This window comes from Ochlerotatus camptorhynchus, unplaced genomic scaffold, assembly GCF_037179485.1.
Source record: "Ochlerotatus camptorhynchus isolate MF236.1 unplaced genomic scaffold, CSIRO-AGI_Acam_v1.1 ptg000045l, whole genome shotgun sequence".
NCBI lineage: Eukaryota > Metazoa > Arthropoda > Insecta > Diptera > Culicidae > Ochlerotatus > Ochlerotatus camptorhynchus.
This window is the reverse complement of record NW_027040536.1, coordinates 2,421,225-2,441,498: the sequence shown is the minus strand read 5'-3', so window position 1 is coordinate 2,441,498 and position 20,274 is coordinate 2,421,225. Positions and strand designations below refer to the sequence as shown.

Below are 20,274 nucleotides of genomic sequence, written 5' to 3'. Positions count from 1 at the left end.
GGTAAAGTTTGCGTTTTTCGATATAACGATGACTCACTCTAATGTCTATGGAAACTGAATGAAATGCGCCCTTAATATCCAAAAAGACCGAAACCAATTTCTCCTTGTGCGCAAAAGATGAAAGCAACGCTAGACAATCGTTTGTTCCTTTACTCTTTCGGAAACCAAATTGCTTATTTGAAAGCAGGCTGTTTGATTCAACCCAATTGTCAAGTCTTGAAAGGATAATTTTTTCTAATAATTTCCTCAGGCATGATAACATAGAGATCAGCCTTTTGAATAGCTATTACTTTAACCTGTCTCCATGCTGGTGGAACTATATTGAATTCCATAAATTAAGTTAAGTAATCGTCTTTTAGCGATATCGGGGAGGTTTTTTAGAAGGTCGAACTTAATCATATCGCTTCCCGGAACAGACTTATTCGATGAGAATTCCAGCATTGTGAATGGTTCATCCAGAGAACCGTTACTTCGGGCTGTATCCCGTAAAGTTGGTTGTGCTGGTACAGAGTCTGGACAAATCTTTTTAGCGAAGTCGGATATCCATTGGGAGGAGTATTCTTTACTCTCATTGGAAGATGAGCGGTTTCGCATATAGCTAGCCTTTTCCCAAAGCGTTGTCATTGAGGTTTCTCTAGAAAGTCCCTCGATAAAAGTACGCCAGTAATTTCGTTTCTTTGCTTTAAGTAAGCTTTTAAGCTTTTTTCAAGCTCAGACCTTACATGTCTACGATAATCTTTAAAGGCATCTGATTCCTCAAGATATAACTTTGTGCATTCGTCATCCCATCCAGGGGTGACGGGTCTTCTTTTGAAGGATGCACTTGGAACACGTCGTTTCTGAGCTTCTAATGCACTTTTGAAGATTAGTTCGGTAAAGAAACGATACTCGTCCAATGGTGGTAGAGGATCGGTAGAATCAATATCAAGAGTTACCGCCGATACAAATTTTTGAATAGACTGATCTGGTTTTAGACGACCACTTTTGATTGAAATGATAATTGGTAAGTGATCACTATTATGGGGATCATTGATAACCTTCCATATACAATCTAATGATAGTGAGTTAGAACACAAAGATATGTCAAGACGGTTCTCTCGAGCAGGATGTTTTGCTATAAGTGTTGCTTCACCAGTTTTCAATATAGTCAAGTTGAAATCATCGCACAAATCATAGAAAATACCATATAAAAACATATTGCGGCCATTATCTACAAACCATGATAATCATAAAAAAAAAACCAATGACGATCGATGTGTTTCACTACAAAATCTCAATTTTTATTAATATTATATTTTTCCTAAAAAATATTTTCAATTACCTTTTATTTGATGTTTTCATCATTAAAATGAGTTCAGTGGTTCAAAAGTTATGAATTTTTGAAAAAGTCATTTAAATTAAAGAAATTCGAAATGGAAATGGTCACCCTAATAAAAAAAAAAAAATATTGGTCTAATATTTTCGATAAGGAACAAAACTACCAATTTTTACGAAATTCTGAGAACCACTATATCGTTTAGCTATGGAATGGCTGTGTTATATAAGGGAGAACAAATCAAAATTAATTCAAACTTACGTATGCATTATTTAAAAAGTACTGCACAACCCCTACAAAATTACTTACATATGTGCTGCAAAGTGATTCAGAATGGTTCAATCTAATGCAAGTTAACCGATGTTCACTCGAATCAACGAACGATATAACTTCATTCCCAGCAGCACAATGTTGCGCTGCATTCGAAGAGTCCCGTCAGTAATTCTTCACACCACTTTCTTCATCAGCATCCACTCTGAGATTGTTTACATTCGAAATCTCAACAAACACCACAATCAACACAAATTTCAATCACAAAGCATAACATAACAAACACTTCCGAGCACACAATTGCCGCACACATCGATTCGATGGTTGTGTTTATTGTGTTTTCAATGAATTTGCAGCTGCCCTTCAAGTTTAATAATTACTGGGTTTGGTCAATGTCATTAACTGAACAGCGATGAAAAAACAATCACTGAGCACACGACAGGTGATTTCGAGCGTTAGAGACACTGACACTGATGAACAGTAGATCATAAATCTTGCCTGTCTTTTCCCTCCAAGGCATTAGCATAAAAATGCACCCAAAATAATAACACGCTTCACTGTTGCTGTCCTTGTCGTAGCCGCTTCGTCGTCGTCAGCTTCATTTTGCATATCAATCACCAAGCTCTCGAACAAAAGCATGGAATTTCCAGCTGCCAATAAATGCATCCAGCTGCCACTTCCTCTACGAGGCCAGAGTGCTTCAAATTATCAATCATTTCCCCCCAATCACACTTTGAATAAATTTGTACAGGATCGGTTCTTCTCTTCCTCTCCGTCCGGATTGCCCAATTTCATACGCACATTTCACTTAATTATGCAATTTATGCTGCTCACAACGCTTGAGTGGAACTCTCTGCAGCATCTTCTTCCTAGAGCTGATGGATGAATTCTAAAAATAAGCCCCCTCAAGTTGCAACCACTTGAGGTGAAACCTCGCGCGTAATTTTCTTCAATCTTCCCTTTCTTCACTGCACTGCACGCACATTCGATTTTGGTAAAACTTTAATTTTTCAAAATCATAATCCCTCACACGAAAAAAAAACCACCCACTTGGGCCACCGACCCAAAGCCGAAAATCCCGTCACTTGGCTTTGGCAATATGCAACGACCAAAAAGAATGATCACTTATTTCCCATTCTGTGTCAGCAGACAAAGACGAATGATCAAACTTCGAAAATTCGGTGTGATTTGACGGGACATGTCTGGACATCACAGCAAGCGGTGCAATGCGGAACGTGACAGCATCTGTCTCCCACTTGTCACGTGCCGGCGAACGATCGATCGCGCAATTCGGGCCCGTGATTGGTGTTATTTTTCGAAACAAAGAATCGGTGAAAAACGATGTCGACCGGTGAACGGTTGCCGCGCAACTGGCTGATCTCGGTCTCTCGCGGGCCTGGTGGTGGATGACAATGGATGGGACTGGGACTGACACTGGGGTCTGCTTTGGATATCACATTGGCTTGGCCGGTGGAATGAGAGGGAGAGAGAGCGAATGTTGTTGAGAGTGTCGATCGACTGGGTGGTGGAGCATAAGGCGATTCTCGATGCAATCCGAATCGCTGAGAGAGTGATCTTGAACGGAGAGAAGCTGCTGGAATCGATGAAGAGAGGGACCAATTGAACGTTTCATAATCGGTAGGAAACTGGAGAATCTATCGATTTATATTTACACAGTTGACTACCGCTAAAATGGTAGGTAAATACATTTATGGACAGAAGTTTGAAGCAAGGTTGTAAATATACAATTTTGCACAAAAGAACTGATTCTCAGAATTATCACCCACATTCTTGTTTTCGTTTTTTGTATGGAAAATACTGTTCGAACGAAAACGATAATATGTGTGTATGAAACTGTAGAAAGGTAAATGCACTTTTAATCAAGCCCTGAATTCGGGTGCGTATCATTTTTTTTTTTCCTTTGGTTTGTTTTTTCCGTCGATCTTGTTTTCCGTGATGAGCACCAATGCTACCGATGTGCCAGGAAGGCAGCTCCCACACCTGGACCCTACCTATCGACCCATCAACTCATGAACCAGGGACCAACGGCTTTACTTCTCATCCGAAGGAAAGCGTTATCAGAGATGGTATGCCTCAGAACATCCCGGCGGCGCCAACTGGGATTGAACCCAGGCCTGCTGGGGTGAGAGGTAATCACGCTTACCAATACACCACCGGCGCCGTTAGGTGCGTATCATGTTTTTCACCCTCTCAGATTTTTTTCCTAGTTAAAGGAGTGTACCGAAGGGCAAGCTTAAAAGTTTTAAAAATTTAAGGATATATTAGATTTTTATAATATTTTCTTTGAAAATTTTTCCTTGGCCATCGCTACGCTCCGTTATGTAAAAAAACAAAGGTAGAGTAATACATTTGAGTAGCTACTCTCCCGGGTACAGGAATGAAGTAATTCTAGAGTAACATGCCAGTGTACCAAATGCAAGCAATGACTTTTAGCATCGATTTTTTGCGGATTAAGAGCAGCATCTGGTAAAGGAAGTTTGTTGTGTTTGATGGTGTTGTTAGTTTACGTGAATGTGTTGTGAATAGTAAGATCTCAACGTGTTGAGTTATTGTTTACATTTGACACATAGGCCTATTCAAATTTTGCTCTAGAATTTTGCGTTTTTAGCAGGTTCTGGAAATATTTCATCTGTACTGTAACAGATTTTCCTAAGATCATAAACCAGTGATCTTAATGTTTCTAATGAAATTTACAATCCAATTGAATTCTGTGCACATTCCCACGTGTATGTTGGGTTTAAAATGAAGAAGTCCCAAACATTGTTCCAATAGTACAATTGCAAATATGCCAGTATGAAACCCTTGAGTGTAATAATCACTGGTAAAGATGTCTAAAACTACACAGTTTTTGTGAGATTTAGGACCCCCTTCTCTGTCCCCTACGTAGACAGTTGTCCATACAACTTAAGGTTTTGTCTTAACAAAAGACAATTTTTGACCAATTTTAGACCACCCAAGACAAGACAGACCAGAGGACAAGAAAACAAGATCACATACTTATGGAATGCATTTTGACACATCAAATTTAAGACTCACCTGAGCTTAAAGACAAGCAGACATGCAAACAAAAAGAGAAGAAGTCACGGAGACAATAAACAAGAAGACAAGAAGACAAGCAGATAATAAGACAAGAGACCAGAGGACAAGAGGACAAGAGGACAAGAATACAAACATATGGAATTCATTCATGCAATTAAATTTTAGACCTCTCAAAGCAAGAGCTTGTCTTGCAAGAGTTAAGCAAACTAGAAGAAAGGAAAACAGAAATTCAAGAAGTTAGGAAGACAATATGATAAGAAGACAAGAAGAAATGAAGACAAGAAGAAATGAAGACAAGCAATCAAGAAGACAAATTTTGAAAAGCAGACCAGATGATTTTTCTCCTATTTGAAACATAAATCTACTGCGCATACAAATGAGCAGTTCCAGGCAAAATAACAAAACAAAATAATTTTCTTTATTGATTTTTTTTCTTTTCCTTGATTTGTTTTCCGTCGATTTTTGTTTTCTATTCTGAGTAGCAATGCTACTGATGCCACACCTGGACCCTACCTATAGATCCATCAACTCATGGACCGATGAGCAACGGGTTTGAATCCCTTCTGAAGGAAGACGTGATCAGAGATTTTACCCAAGTAACATTGCAAGTTTTATTGTGGTTTTAAAGCACTCTACAAATCCTAATCATGGTCTACAGAACCCTCAAAAAACCCAAATTGTTACTTGGGTATTCCTTAGAAAATCCATTGACCAATTTTCGATTGATATAAATACCAAAATTGAAGTGACCAATTTTCGACAGACCAATTTTCAATCGACCAATTTTCAATTGAAGAATTGAGTTTGCCCACTTTTTTATTAAATATTGGTCAAAACCTAATTTTCAGTGGACCAATTTTCGATTGATTATTTTTTTATTGACCAATTATCGTTTGGCTATTTTTTTTTACTCCCCAATTTCAATTGATCAAGTTTTTACTGATCAATTTTCAACCAATTTTCAATTTCATTTTTCCAATTGTCAATTTTCAAATTTATAATTCATTCTGAGCTTGATCTGTTTTTCCATGCTTAATCTGAAATATTAACAACAAGGTGCATTATATGCTGACACAAACTGACCTCTTACACCCCACTCGCCATTCAACTTGGGAAACTATTCTCCCACACATTTCCCCATCATGTGTAAACAGACCGTCAAACCGGTAGCTGTGGGCAAAGTTACGTAAAATTTTGAGATCCTTCGACCGATAATAAACAAACATCCCTGTTATTGGCTTGTTATTTTTATTATGAGATAAGATGACAATAAGACATGAAGATAATAAGATAAAAATACAAGAAATACCGAATAATAACAGAAAACAAGAAGACCAGACGGCAATAAGACATTAAGACAATAATGTTTTTAAATTTCCAATTGACCAATATTAGATCGACCAACTTTCAATGGACCAATTATCAAAATAGCCAATTTTCAAATTACCAATTTAAGGGCAATAAATGGCTTAACTAATTTGCGATTGAAAAACTTTTGCTTTACCACTTTTCACTAGAACAAAATTCAAATGACCAATTTGCAATTGACCAACTTTCAATTGACCAATTTTCAATTGACTTATTTTCAATTGACCAATTATCAATTGACCAATTTTCAATTGACCAATTTTCAATTGACCAATTTTCAATTGACCAATTTTCAATTGACCAATTTTCAATTGACCAATTTTCAATTGACCAATTTTCAATTGACCAATTTTCAATTGGCCAATTTTCAATTGACCAATTTTCAATTGACCAATTTTCAATTGACCAATTTTCAATTGACCAATTTTCTATTTACCAATTTCCAATTGAACAATTTTCAATTGACCAATTTTCAATTGAACAATTTTCAATTGACCAATTTTCAATAAACCAATTTTCAATTGACCAATTTTCAATAAACCAATTTTCAATTGACCAATTTTCAATTGACCAATTTTCAAGTGACCAATTTTCAATTGACCAATTTTCAATTGACCAATTTTCAATTGACCAATTTTCAATTGACCAATTTTCAATTGACCAATTTTCAATTGACCAATTTTCAATTGACCAATTTTCAATTGACCAATTTTCAATTGACCAATTTTCAATTGACCAATTTTCAGTAGACCAATTTTCAACTGACCAATTTTCAATTGACCAATTTTCAATTAACCAATTTTCAGCTGACCAATTTTAAAAAGACCAATTTTAAAAAGACCAATTTTTAACTGACCAATTTTCAATTGAACAATTTTCAATTGACCAATTTTCAATTGACCAATTTTCAATTGACCAATTTTCAATTGACCAATTTTCAAGTGACCAATTTTCAGTTAACCAATTTTCAATTGATCAATTTTCAATTGACCAATTTTCAAGTGACCAATTTTCAATTGACCAATTTTCAATTGACCAATTTTCAATTTACCAATTTTCAACTGACTAATTTTCAACTGACCAATTTTTGTTGAATCATTTTTATTTGATCAATTTTCGGTTGACAAATTTTTCAAAGACAAATTTTCGATTGAAAAATTAAGAATTGATCATATTTAAATCAACCGATTTCAAATCTATCGGGTTTCAACTGATCGATAGTAATGTATGCAATTGCCATATCTACATTTTTTGATAAATTTTGATTTGTCACTTGTTGAGTTTTTCATTTTCCAAGGGTCAATTTTTGAATTTATAATACATGTTGACCTCGATCTGTTTTCCCATGCTCACTCCAAAAGATTAACAACAAAGCGCATTCTGAGCAAACCAACCTGTAACACCGCACTCATATTCCACTTGGGAAACTATTCTCCCATCCATTTCCTCATCATGTGTAAATAAACCTAGCTGTGGGCATAATTTCATAAAATTCTGAGAGCCTTCATTTCGCCCGAGAACATGTAAAATAAGAGGACTAGAAGACATGAAGACAGCGGCGCCGGTAGTGTAGTGGTAAGCGTGATTGCCTCTCACTCCAGCAGGCCTGGGTTCAACCCCAGTTAGCGTCATCGGGCTTTTCTGAAACATAAAATTTCTGATTTTGCCTTCCTTCACAAAGGCGGTAAAGCCGTTGGTCCCCGGTCCATGAGTTGAAGGGTCGATGGTTAGGGTTCAGGTGAGGGAGCTGCCTGTTTGACGTCAGTAGCATTGGTACTCAGTATGAAAAACAAAATCGATGGATAAAAAAGTTGAAGACAATATGACAAAAAGTAAAAATACAAGTAATACAGAATAATAGAATACAAGTTAACAAGAAGACAAGGAGATAATAAATTTACATGATCAGAAGAAAAATAGACAGGAACACAATAACAGAGTAATACAATAATTTTTTAAAACTTTCAATTGAACAATTTTCGATTTACCAATTTTCAAATACACCCCATTTCCAAATGGCCAATTCCTGGTTTACCAATTTTCGTTTGACCAGTTTTAGATCGAGCAATTTATAATTGACCAATTTTCAATTGACGAATTTTCACTTAACCTGCTTAATTTTCCATTTTTCAGGTGTCAATTTTCAAATTTATTATACATTCTGACCTCCATCATTTTTCCATGCTTACGCCAAACTATTAACAACAAAGTGCATTTCATTATGGCATAAACCATTGGAAAATAAAGAAAAAATCCCTCGTTGGATGCAGAGATGAGATGACAAGAAGACAGAAAACTAGAAGACATTAAGAAAATAAGACAAAAAGGCAAAAAGAGAAAAATACAAAAAAGAAAAGAAATATAGAATAATAGCAGACAAGTCAACCAGAAGCCAAGAAATATAGATGAACAGATTACAAGAAGACCAGAAGTCAATTTGACAATATTACAATAAATATACAATAATTTTTTCAATAAAATAAATTTTTAATTGATCAATTTTCGATTGACCACTTATCGATTGATCGATTTTCAATTATGACCAATTTTGAAATGGCCAATTTCCAGTTAACCAATCATAATTTGACCAAATTCTACCTACCAATTTGAAAAAAAGACCAATTTTCAATGATTAATTTTCGGTTTACCAAAAGTTCACTTGACAAATTGACAGTTGACAGTTCAGTTGACAAATTTTTGCTTAACCAATTTTCAATTGACTGTTTTTTATAATTAATATATTTTTAATAAACAATTTAAAATTGATTAATTTTCAATTTACCGATTTTAAAGTAACCGGTTTTAATGTATGCAATTGTCATTTGCTAATCTGAGTTCAATATTTATTAGTCGATGTTTAAGTTGTTCAATTTTCATTTCGTCAATTTTCAAACTTACAATACATTCTGACCTCGATCTGCTTTCCCATGCTCACTCCAAAATATTATCAACAAAGCGCATTCTATGCTGACACAAACCGACCTCTTACACCACACTCACATTCCACTTGGGAAACTATTCTCCCACCCATTTCCTCATCATGTGTAAACAGACCGTCAAACCGTCCGAAATTCGATATCTTCCCATTAGCAGCGCCAAATTCCACTCCCATTCACCCCCCTTGCTCAATCCACCAGCACGGGAAGCTCGTCAGCACAAAAACCAATTTACTCCAGCGGAACGTCCGCTCCGACTGGATGGTACCTTTGTAGATGATGTTAATAGAGCACGTCTTGATTTCGCCAACTTTGACTTTCGACCAGCAGCGCCTTTATTTGCATTGCACTTATTAAATCATACAAGTATGGCACAGAACGAACGGAGGAAACTAGGTCACCGGCACCGGTCGCAGTAGGCCGCAGCTCAACTACTGTTGTTGACTTACGGGAAGAACATTGACGTATTACCCAAGCCTACTTCGCTCGTTCCTCCATCCCATTCACTCTTCGGTTCATTCAAAGCCGCCTAGGATCGTCGTAAATGGCAAGTTTGTTCTACTGACTGAGTTGCTTGAAAAGAATCGGAAATGAGTTTTCGCCGTGGTTCTCTCCGGTATGCGTGTAGTGGGTGGAATATTATGAGAAACATATGAGTAGGAAGCAAGGCAAAGAAAGTGCCGGCCCAAGTGGCGCTGTGATTCAGATCGGGAAAGTGTGTTGACGTATTGCTTCATAAATATTTGAGGACGAGCTAAAATTAATATAATTTATGGAAGTTTTGTTTGTGTGTTTGCTAGTCAGTAGGGAGAGCAGTAGATTGACGCTTGACAGAAAGCGGCGCAAACTTGACTAAATGACTTCTCGCACACTGGCCACTCCAGGAACTCAATAAAAATCGGCATGTCAGTCGTTTAGCGAGCTAGCAGAGTTGTTGTTGGTTTAACGAGTTTGGTCACGCCATTCGGAAATTTGCAACGGGGCTTTGGGGCCAATATTTATGGTTGACCCGCCTCAAATATGTTGGCAACGACCGACCGACGGATGGTGGCGTTCCGGTAGCGGTATCGGTCACAAATTTCGAACCTGCCGTGGCAGAATTATGGTACACTGTGGTCCGAGAGCGTGAATGCAATAAACTGTAGAACGGGAGAGGCGAGAAAACTGAAAACCGGTGGCGGTGCTTAATTATGGGATTCCAGACAGATTTAGGGAGCAATAAACAAATTTTTCTGCGGATTTATTGTTGAGGCTAGGGAATTTTTTTTTTTTTCAAACGGTATAGAAATTCTTCGACTCACGTCCATAAGTTTTAAACTATTTAATAGTGTTCTGGACTTCTAAAAAACGCTTTACAAAAAATAATCAAACAATTTAAAGGAACCAGTCGATAGCTCGTGAAACAGGAAATCTGACAGGAAATCGAACAGACCAAACAATAAAGTTGATCACCCGAAGCGCACCTCATCCGAAAAGATAGGTTGATTATTTACTTTACAAGCCTCAGATATCAACCATTAAAAACTGATCCGATCGTAATTCAATCTCCCCGTCCCTCCGGAGTGGATGCAATCTGATATGCGATTCCGAACAGCAGGAGCCAAATGAACCTGTTCTTTTCTAAAACAACAAGCTAAAAGCAGAAGCACCGGTCGTGTCCGTCGTCGTCGTTAGTAATAGTGTGAGAAATGTCAACAATAACGCAAAAACCCTCACTCGAAGGGTTTTGCGGAAAGAGCCAACGAGCGGTGGTATGAAATTTGAACCCAATGCTCGATCGTATGTCACAACAACGTTAGCGTCATCATCATTGACATTGGCCGCACAGAAGAAATCCACAAGTCACCGGTCTGGCACAAGCCACAGCAGGCGGTGGAGCAAAGGAGCAAAGAGAAGCTCACTTCCACGGTGGTCTCCATGGTATCCGGCCGTAGTGATCAGCGTGACTCGCGGTTTCGGTGCCGACCTCGTTTCTGTCAATCAACGTGAAATGTCCAAAGCCTACTCTGGTTCCTCCCAGGCCAGGCAGCAGGGGGAAAAGGAGAATGCAACTCATCAGAAACTGATATCGGATGCTTGGATCGTAAAACAAAAGTTTAAACGTCAACCGCTGCTGGTCTGGTTCTGCTGCTGGGGAGGCGTTGGAGTGTGAATCTTGTTTGAATGCACGCGATGTAATCCAGAGACCGGACCAGATGCTGGTTGCGGTCGAGAGCATCGCTGCTCTGAAACTAGACTACAAATAAAGTACTCGCGTTTTAGCTTCAAGTGACCAAGTGAGCGGATAGGGAAGAGGTAAACTTTTACGTAACATGTTTCGGATACTACGAGGTTGATGTTTGAAAGCGAAGAACAGAAGCAGCAGGAACAAAGTTGATGCATTTCGGAACGGTAGGAACTGGGTTAGAACGAATCGAGTTTCATGCCAGATTGCTACTGCATTCTATACTCTGTTGGAGCATGGTTTATGGTTATTGAAGTTTGCTTTCTGTTCCGGACCAGGTCAAGCGATGCACGTGTTTCTGCTTGTTAGGAGGAATTCTTTCTTTCTTGGTGGGTGAAATTGAAGAAGTGATTCAGCCATGCAGCTTCCTGATAACAAACCGTTGGATCGGAAGATTTTTAAAAGATGACGGGTATAATTTTGGGTTGAGCAAAGAAGCGTTTGAATAACCGTAAGAGGCTGTAACGTGAATAGAGCTAGATTATGGCAGCTACATAATAGTACCTTTTTAGAGTTTAGAAATGTTGGGCAGGCCTGATCCAATTATATTCAGTCAAAAAGCATTCGGAGCCTCAGATAGCCAAATTAGTATAGGTACGGTATTCGCAAGCCAAAGGCGGTTGGTTCGATTCTCGGACTTCTTTGGACATAGAGTATTTATTTATTTATTTGGTACTAATTCAACAGACACAGGGCCTAAAATAATTAAGCCTAAATTATACAAGCAAGCAGTCACAAGCTTTGTATTCGACGTTTCACGGGAAAAACAGCATTGAAAAAAAAGGTGGGGTTGCGTACAAGGCGCGACTGCAAGGTTGACGCATACTAGGTTAAGCTGTTTAGCGAACTCCTTGTGCATTTTTCATTATATTGATTAAAAACACAGTTTAAGTAACTTATTTTTTCAATCCTATGTACATATTTTGGGTTTCATACTTGGTAAAACTTGGTCAAATTTGGGACCTCTTAAAAATGCGAATGCATAGTTTATTGCATATGGTTTCTAGATTCCAATCAGATATGAATATTAAAATAGGAACGTACATGACGAAATATAAACAAGTCCCTCACCTTATTTTTTTATTTCTGGAGGGATTTTCATGGAAATTATCATATAAATAATGTTTCTATAAAACAAGTGAGGGCCTCCCTTAGCTCAGTCGGTAAAAGCGCAGTTACAAAGCAAGACCATGTTGGAGGTGGCTGGGTTTGATTCCCGGTTCGGTCTAGGAATTTTTCGGGTTGGAAAATTTCTCGACTTCCCTAGGCATAGAAGTATGATTGGACTTGCCACACAATTATACTAATGCAGAAATGGTACAGGCATCGAAAGCTCTCAATTAATAACTGTGGAAGTGCATCTATAGAACACTAAGTTGTGAGCACGCAATAAGCTAATATGCGCTAAGCAATAAGCTTGAAATGCGAAGAATAAGAAGAAGATAAAACAAGTGAACCTCTCTACCATGCATGTTGTGGGGTTAAACAATTACCAAAATATACGTTAATTTTATCCAGTAGATCCATCATTATTGTTAAATGAAGGCTTGTACTCGAAAAAAAAATGCACTATTGTTATCCTTGTGTAACTTTTTTATCCGTTGGTAAAAATTGATGAAAATCTGGGTATAACTAGTTTGGAGTGAATTGTTTACATGTGCAAAATTTCATAACAATCGGTTCAGTGGTTATTGAGACGTCATCGAAACAAGAAGAAAATCGCCGGAGAATTTTGCGCGCCGTCATGGAAAATCCGACTGCGACCATGAGATGGATCGGAAGACAACTGGGAATCACTCATACAACTGTGTTAAGGAGTTCCAGACGACCGAGCGGCGAGCTGGAAGTGGAAGAAAATCGAAGACAGCTGACCGTGTGAAGGCCCGGAAGGTGTTGGATTATTTCAAGCGTAATCCGAACCTTTCGATTCGCGACGCGGCTCTGAAGGCAAAGTGTTCCGCCTGGTTCGTTCAGCAAACCATGAAACGAGCTGGGCTTCGTATATTCAACGTCCGGAAGGCATCGAACCGGCGTGATCAACAAAACACGGCGGCCAAATCCCACGCAAGGAAGCTGTATCGAGAGTGGTTAACGAAACCGATGTGTGTGGTTATGGATGACGAAACCTACAGCAAGGCAGACGCAAAGCAGATACCGGGGCTGGAGCTCTACGTTGCCACATCACGGTTTGATGTTCCGGAAAACATAAGGAAGAAGAAAGTGGACAAATTCGCCAAAAAATACTTGCTCTGGCAGGCCATATGCCAATGCGGTAAACTGAGTAAACCGTACATCACAATGGGTACCATCAACAGCGAAATTTACCGCACCGAGTGCCTCCAGAACCGTCTGTTGCCCTTCCTGCGGTCCCACGGAGGCGAGACATTATTTTGGCCGGACCTGGCATCATGCCATTACGCGCGATCGACGTTGGATTGGTACAGAGACAATAACGTTCTTTTAGTACCAAAAACCGCCAACCCCTCAAATTCACCAGAGATTCGTCCGGTGGAAAGATTTTGGGCCATAATGAAAGCCAAAGTTCGAAAATCGTCCGGTGGAAAGATTTTGGGCCATAATGAAGGCCAAAGTTCGAAAATCGTCCGGTGGAAAGATTTTGGGCCATAATGAAGGCCAAAGTTCGAAAATCATCCAAGGTGTTTAAGAACGAGCTGGAGTTGAAGAAAGAATGGATGAAAGTGACCAAAAAGGTCGGCTCCACCATTGCACAAAATCTAATGAAGGGTCTTAAGGGAAAGGTGCGGGCTTTCAGCGATGGAAAGGAAATTGAATAAAGTAATTATGCCGAAACATAATCCATATGTATTAGTTCATTCTCTGAAGGTTTTAAGAAAATCCGACTTAAAATAAACTTTTGGCTAACACTTTTGTCTGGTGCATTTTTTCCGAGTACAGGCCTCAGGTCTCTGAAGCAAAGAAGAGATTAAACGTTGCATTTTATGATAACACAACAGGTAGTTGCCTTTTCCTTATCAGAAGACAGCACTTTCAATATTCAATAAAATTTTGATTTATATGTAGGGGAAGAAGGGGTATAAAGATCATTCAAGGTGATTTAGGCACCCCTTTGTTCTCCAATTTGGAGGACAACCGTAATAAATAATTATCATTCATCATCATTATGTACTTTACAACATATTCATTGAATCATGCAAAATTATGTAGAATATGGTATCTGTTTATTGAAGAAAAGGATACTCAACTCAACCCTTAATGCTCATTATGCCCCTTCCTCTTCTATCTATAGAACACTGTGGCTTCTCTCAAATCAAATGTTTGGTTTCGAATAAGTATGAGTTTAGTATAACATTAACTGAAAATTAGAGGGATTCAGTTACTCAACTTCAATATCAGAGCAAAAGATCATATACAGGTTTTCCACCTGTTAAATGTTTTGATAGTAAGCATGCTTACGCTATGCGTCGAACGTATGCATTTCCAAAAGGCTTGTTAAACAATAATTTGAATTTCCTGCCTCGAGTTGAAGGACCTTCTCCAGCGTCCTAACCAATAGATGGTGATGCATTACCTCTGACTGTTTTCTAGATTAGCATTGAAAGTCCCTCCTACATTAAGAATTATGCTATGGAACGGCGGGGCATAACCATTAGCAAAAAATCTGGAATATTTTAATTGACATAGCAAACCTTTCCGTAGCAAATTTCTCCAAGTAGGAGGGACTTACAATGATAATCTAAAAGCATATGTAGAGGCACCGTCCGGTAATATCAGTGCGTGGTACTGAAATTTGTAATTTGTGATAGGAATATCACTTTTTTGCCACCACAGAAACACTTCGTTTTCTCATGAAAAATAATGAATATGCGGTGACAAAACACAGAAAGTCTTTTGATTGAAAGCTTAAATGTTCTGATCGCGAGATATTCGTGATCAATTGTGGAGTTTCGCATAAAATAGGTGCAACATTGTGCACCCCGTTTTGTGTGAGCTTTTTTTTGCGTTCTGAAGAAATCCCTACCTTTACAGGGTTTTTTTTTAGAATATTCGCGTGCATTTTCTTTGGAATTCTTTCCCATCATAGAGATTATTTCAAAATTATATTAAAATAAGTTTGAGATTCTCTCTGTATTGTATAAATGTATTTGTATTTATAAATGTATTTATTACAGTCTAGACATTCTCTATAGATCAATGCAAATAAAGCATGAATTGCATTCTTAGATTTGCTCCGAAGCTTCCTTCCATAACTCTTTTTAAAATTCATCTGAATTGTCTTTGAAATTCACCTCTGAGTTGTCTTAAAATTTTGCTTAGAAATTTCCTTAACATTCTCTAGAAATTCAGTTCATGATGCCATTGGAATTCCCTTAAAATTATTGTCAGAGTTTCTTTGAAATTGTAGCCTAATCATTTAGCGGCACCGGTGGTGTAGTGGTAAGCGTGATTATCTCTCACCCCAGCAGGCCAGGGTTAAAATCCCAGTCGGCGCCGCCGGGATGTTCTGAGGCATAGCATCTCTGATAACGCCTTCCTTCCAAAAAGACCTACTGACTTCGATCAATAGCTGTGCGGCTTCTTCCTCCTTCTATGGATTGTCATATGGGCTGCAGCTCGCTGCTTGCAGGCAGCCTTTCTTTGTGAACTGGAGAACACCACCACTCACTACGTGGTAATTGAATAAACACCGTTTGGTGAGACCGGAAGGAACTCAACTTTGAAATCTGTGTTAGGGAAATCGATTTTCGCAGGCAATCGGTGATTATTTCAATTATCAAAGCAACAGTTGCAAATTATTATTTTCAAGAGTGGCATTTTTTTGAAAAATTATATAGTCTTAATTTTAACAGATTCGTAGAAAAAATTTCTATCGATTGCCGTATTAAGAATTCAAATCCATCATCTCTGGATCAAAATCAAACCACTTTCAGGCCGCGACCAACTTTGATTTTTGAAATTGCACCCCCAATGTTGCGTTACAGTACATGGTATGTTATATTGAAACATATCTAGATAGAGCGGGAATTAGGCGTAACAGCTTTTGTAAACAATACTCGAAGATTTTTAGGAATTCAAGGCACTCCCACGCAAACCAACATTACCGTCGAGTAGAGGAAGTCTTAGCCTACCTGATGATGACCCGATTGATGACCTTGACCACCACACATGGTGATTGGAGCAGAATCCGATCAACGGTTGATGCCAGCCTTGATAGCTAGCTGCTTGGGGGGAGCCTTATTGTGCGCTGGAGTACCCCACCACTCACCACACGGTGATTGAATTAACATCGTTTGGTGAGAGCAGATGGAATTCAACTTTGAAATCTGTGTTAGGGAAATCGCTTTTCGCAGGCAATCGGTGATAATTTTAACTATCATAGCAACAGTTGTACATTCGTGCAATTTACAATAGTGACATTTTGAAAAATGATAAAGTCCTAACTTTAACAGATGCGTAGGAATATTTCAGATCGATTGGTGATAAAATTATTGAAATTGGTCCAGGGCAGCTGAGTTATTAAGGTTCAAAATCTTTTATAATTTAGTTACATGTTCCATTTTCGGTTTTCACAAAGTGTACCCCCATATAGAAATCACAACTTTAGTCCTACGTCAAAATCTCGTCTGGTCCAAGAATATTGAAACTTTTCCTAAGGCCCAAAATTTTATGCTTTTCTGAAAAATAGGATAAGTAAATATTTCCCAATTCGTCTTCAAAATTCACAGGTTTTTTCCGATGTCTTTGAATTCCCGGTTTACTGGTCACCCTGCTCATCCCATACCTGCCCGATATCATCCGATCGACTCTCCGGAAATGAGAGAGCGAGATATAGTTATGTACAAACGCATGCTCTACCTATGATCAACCAATCATGACATAGATGCAGAATCATTAATACAGCTGGTAGCAACATACCAACCATGGAGCCAACAGCAGAACGGACTCGGTTCTCCTGACTCATCAAGATAACACGACGAACGCAGTTCCCCTGACTCAACAAGACGCCAGGCCAGACGCAGTTCTCCTGACCCAGCATAACAACTGCACCACTGACGACGACGACGACATAGAACGAATGGGAGCGGACGTCGACTCCTGACGCAGCAGCTAATCGACCATTGATCGGTAGGCACCATTGCATTTTACTAAATTAATCAGTCAGTCCAGAGTGAAAAGACAAAAGTCTTGTGTAATGAAATTTTGTATTTTGAATTAAGTGTAACAGTGATGAAAAGTGTTTTTTTTAAACACTGGAATGGAAGAAACCCATAATCATATAGAGGAAATGGATGTAATGTCGGCCTAAATGCTCCTAATTTGGGCCCTTACATAAATTCAGCTATCGACTAAATTTTCAATAGCGACCAAAAATATCCATTAGCGTTTGCATTTTAAAAAATGGACAAAAATTGTGGATTTTTCATGGGTTTACTTTCACCCGCACTGACCAAACTACCCATGCAGCATCAAACATAGTAGCCCATGAGCCAGCAGACAAAATTTGACAGCTCTATCAGACGAACTCTAACCGTGATAGCTAAAACAGTGAAGCAACTCTGCACTTTGTGGACGCCGGATACGCCCGTTCCGGCATCTACAACATCTTGGCACTATTAGACAACAATCATAGCATCGAAAGAAAGCTCGGTTCCGAACGACCGACGACCCTGAGCGACAAGAAGCTCCAAAGGATGTTAAAGAGGAAGACCGAGGGAAAAGTGGCTACATCGCCGCGTGCGCTTGGCCGGGAGGTCGGTGCAACCGGCAAAACAGTGAAAAAGTACCTGGCGAACATGAACAGTCATGTCAGGAAGCGGAAGTCACTTCCACTGGTTTCGGAGCTGCAGGCGATGACGCAGCGGCAGCGGCTGAATAAGATGGTCAATTCTTTTTCCCCGGCGAATCGCAAAATTTATAGTACGAAATGCCTGCCGGAAGTTGCGTCGTTCATCAAGAAATACCATAAGGGCGAAGACGCGGTGTTCTGGCCGAATCTGGCGTCCGCCCCCTACTCGAAGCGATCTTTGGAGGAGATGGAGCGGTTGAATATCGATGTGGTACCCAAGTCGGCGAACCCGCCCAACGTCGTTAATGCTAACGTTAGTACCGTCCCAATGACGCGTTCATCTAGATAAAATTGATAAATAGCAGATTTTTAGCGATGGGCCCAATCTTAGATCCATAGGCCAACATTAGAGCCATTTCCCCTATATTGAAAATACACAACAAAAAATAAATGTTAAAATTTCATCCAAGAGGATGCAGTAAAAGCAGCGTAATGTTAGCAGTTGATGCACTGTATTAATGATAATTTTGTCCTTTTTGGCAAGTAACCCAATATAAGGCTAATATGCGTCTAATATAAAGTTTGGCAATTCCCTGTGTGAGTCGTGTATCAGCCTTATATTGCAAAAAGGCGAATTAGCGGGCTTGTTGGTTACTTGGGAATATTACACCATATTTTCGACACGATTGAAGTGCATCCACTTTGATGTGATATCAAAATTAATTTTTTGCTGTGTAGGATGATATCGAGCAGATGCGAATTGAGATTAATGCAAAAACAGCTTGTTGCATAGGTGAGTCTCCTGCCATCCCACCATGCTATACAATGCGTAACTATGTGAAGGCGCGACAGCAGCGCTGTTTTGTAACTTAACAGGTTCAAGTAGACATCGTTCTAGTACTAGTTGAAATCGAACCAAGTGGTACTCGATTATGTCGACTGGCTTAGAGAAAACCTTTTTTTTTTTTTCAAGAAAACAGTGATAACATTTTAACGTTTTATTTGTACATTTATCAAAAGATTTGTTAAGGAAAAATAAGGAAAGAATTTATATTAGCAAATTTGTAAAGTTATTTCGTATCGATTGGTATATTTGGATTTCAATTCTATATATTAATAATAAACTTATAAGCGTTCAAAACCTAACACCTTTTCGTGATTGTCGCAATTTCAGATTTTCGATTAACCCCCTGTATCTGTACAGGCTACTCTATTAAAAACTCGCAGAAGGCCATGAATTCCACAGTTTGCATTATAGTTTGTACGACGAAAAGGCAATCTTATTAATGAGTTAATTCTCAAACTACGCGCTCTTGCCTAAAGAGGTAGATTTGCCAGTAGAGTGGTATAGTCAATACGTACAGAGCACATCAGAATCTATTTCTTATGATGATGAGAGTGTCCAAACCTATCAGCTGCCATCGATTTTCATAAGGTGGCAGCTCAAAACGATTGTACCATGGAAGACGAAAAAACCTGCCTTGAACGCTTTCTATCCTATCTTATCCATTATGGTAGAAAGGATTCCAATCCATATTCCAGTACCAATCGAACGACTGCACAGTATAGTGATTTAAAACAGTACACGTCTTTGAAATCTTTGGCTACGCGGAAAAACACTCCTAGGTTTATCGAAGTTTTATCTGTTATATAAGAGACGGGTCTACTGAATGTCATTTTGGAATCCAAGATCACCCCAAGAGCTTTCACCAGGCTTTCTACACTAATAAAAACACCTGACAAAGAATAGTCGTAGATATGCGGACTCTATGCTTCTTGTGAATGAAATTATAGCGCACTTATTCGGGTTTAGCAGCATTCTGTTCAAGTCACACCAGCCGGCGAATATATGTAGCTGCCTTTGCAAGAAATTCGCATCGTGTGGTTTAGCTATTTTCCAAAATATTTTGAAAGGGTCTGCATATGATAAACGAGGTCCGTCTAAAGGCTGACTAACAGCGAAGACATCACATTAATTTGTTGTCTTCGCTAAAAGTAAATTGGTACGCCTCTCACGTGCCGTCAGCCTCTTGTGTTGGTGCAAGTTTGATCAAAGTAGTCGATCGCGTTCAGAAATAACGTCAAATGGAACTTGAAAGAAGAAAAAATATTGAGCACAAACACCTGGAAAATCCGGAGTGGTCCGGTTCCAAGTTGACTAAAGTGCTGAAGATGCCAAAAACAACAGTTGATCGAGTGCTCAAAACCTACAAGCAAACCCTGTGTGTGTTAAAGCCAACTCCGGTCTTTCGATCTGAGATGTGTACAGAAGGTATAACACCAACTTTCAAATGGTGCGGAACATCCTTACGAGGGAAGGATACAAGTCGTATAA

The 20,274-nt window shown here is 38.8% G+C and overlaps 1 protein-coding gene across 8 annotated transcripts in view; it reads right to left on the bottom strand.

The window, feature by feature from the left end:
• Positions 1-20,274, bottom strand: part of LOC135714989 (protein sickie-like) — a 511,961-nt gene that overhangs the window by 333,073 nt on the left and 158,614 nt on the right. Inside the window, exon 1 of one of the 8 annotated variants that reach the window (XM_065238443.1) lies at positions 1,625-1,739. The exons of the other annotated variants lie outside the window; for them this stretch is intronic. The gene's annotated coding sequence lies outside the window, so the exon portion shown is untranslated. Of the gene's footprint in view, positions 1-1,624; positions 1,740-20,274 lie in introns of those variants that run through there. 8 annotated transcript variants of the gene reach the window in all.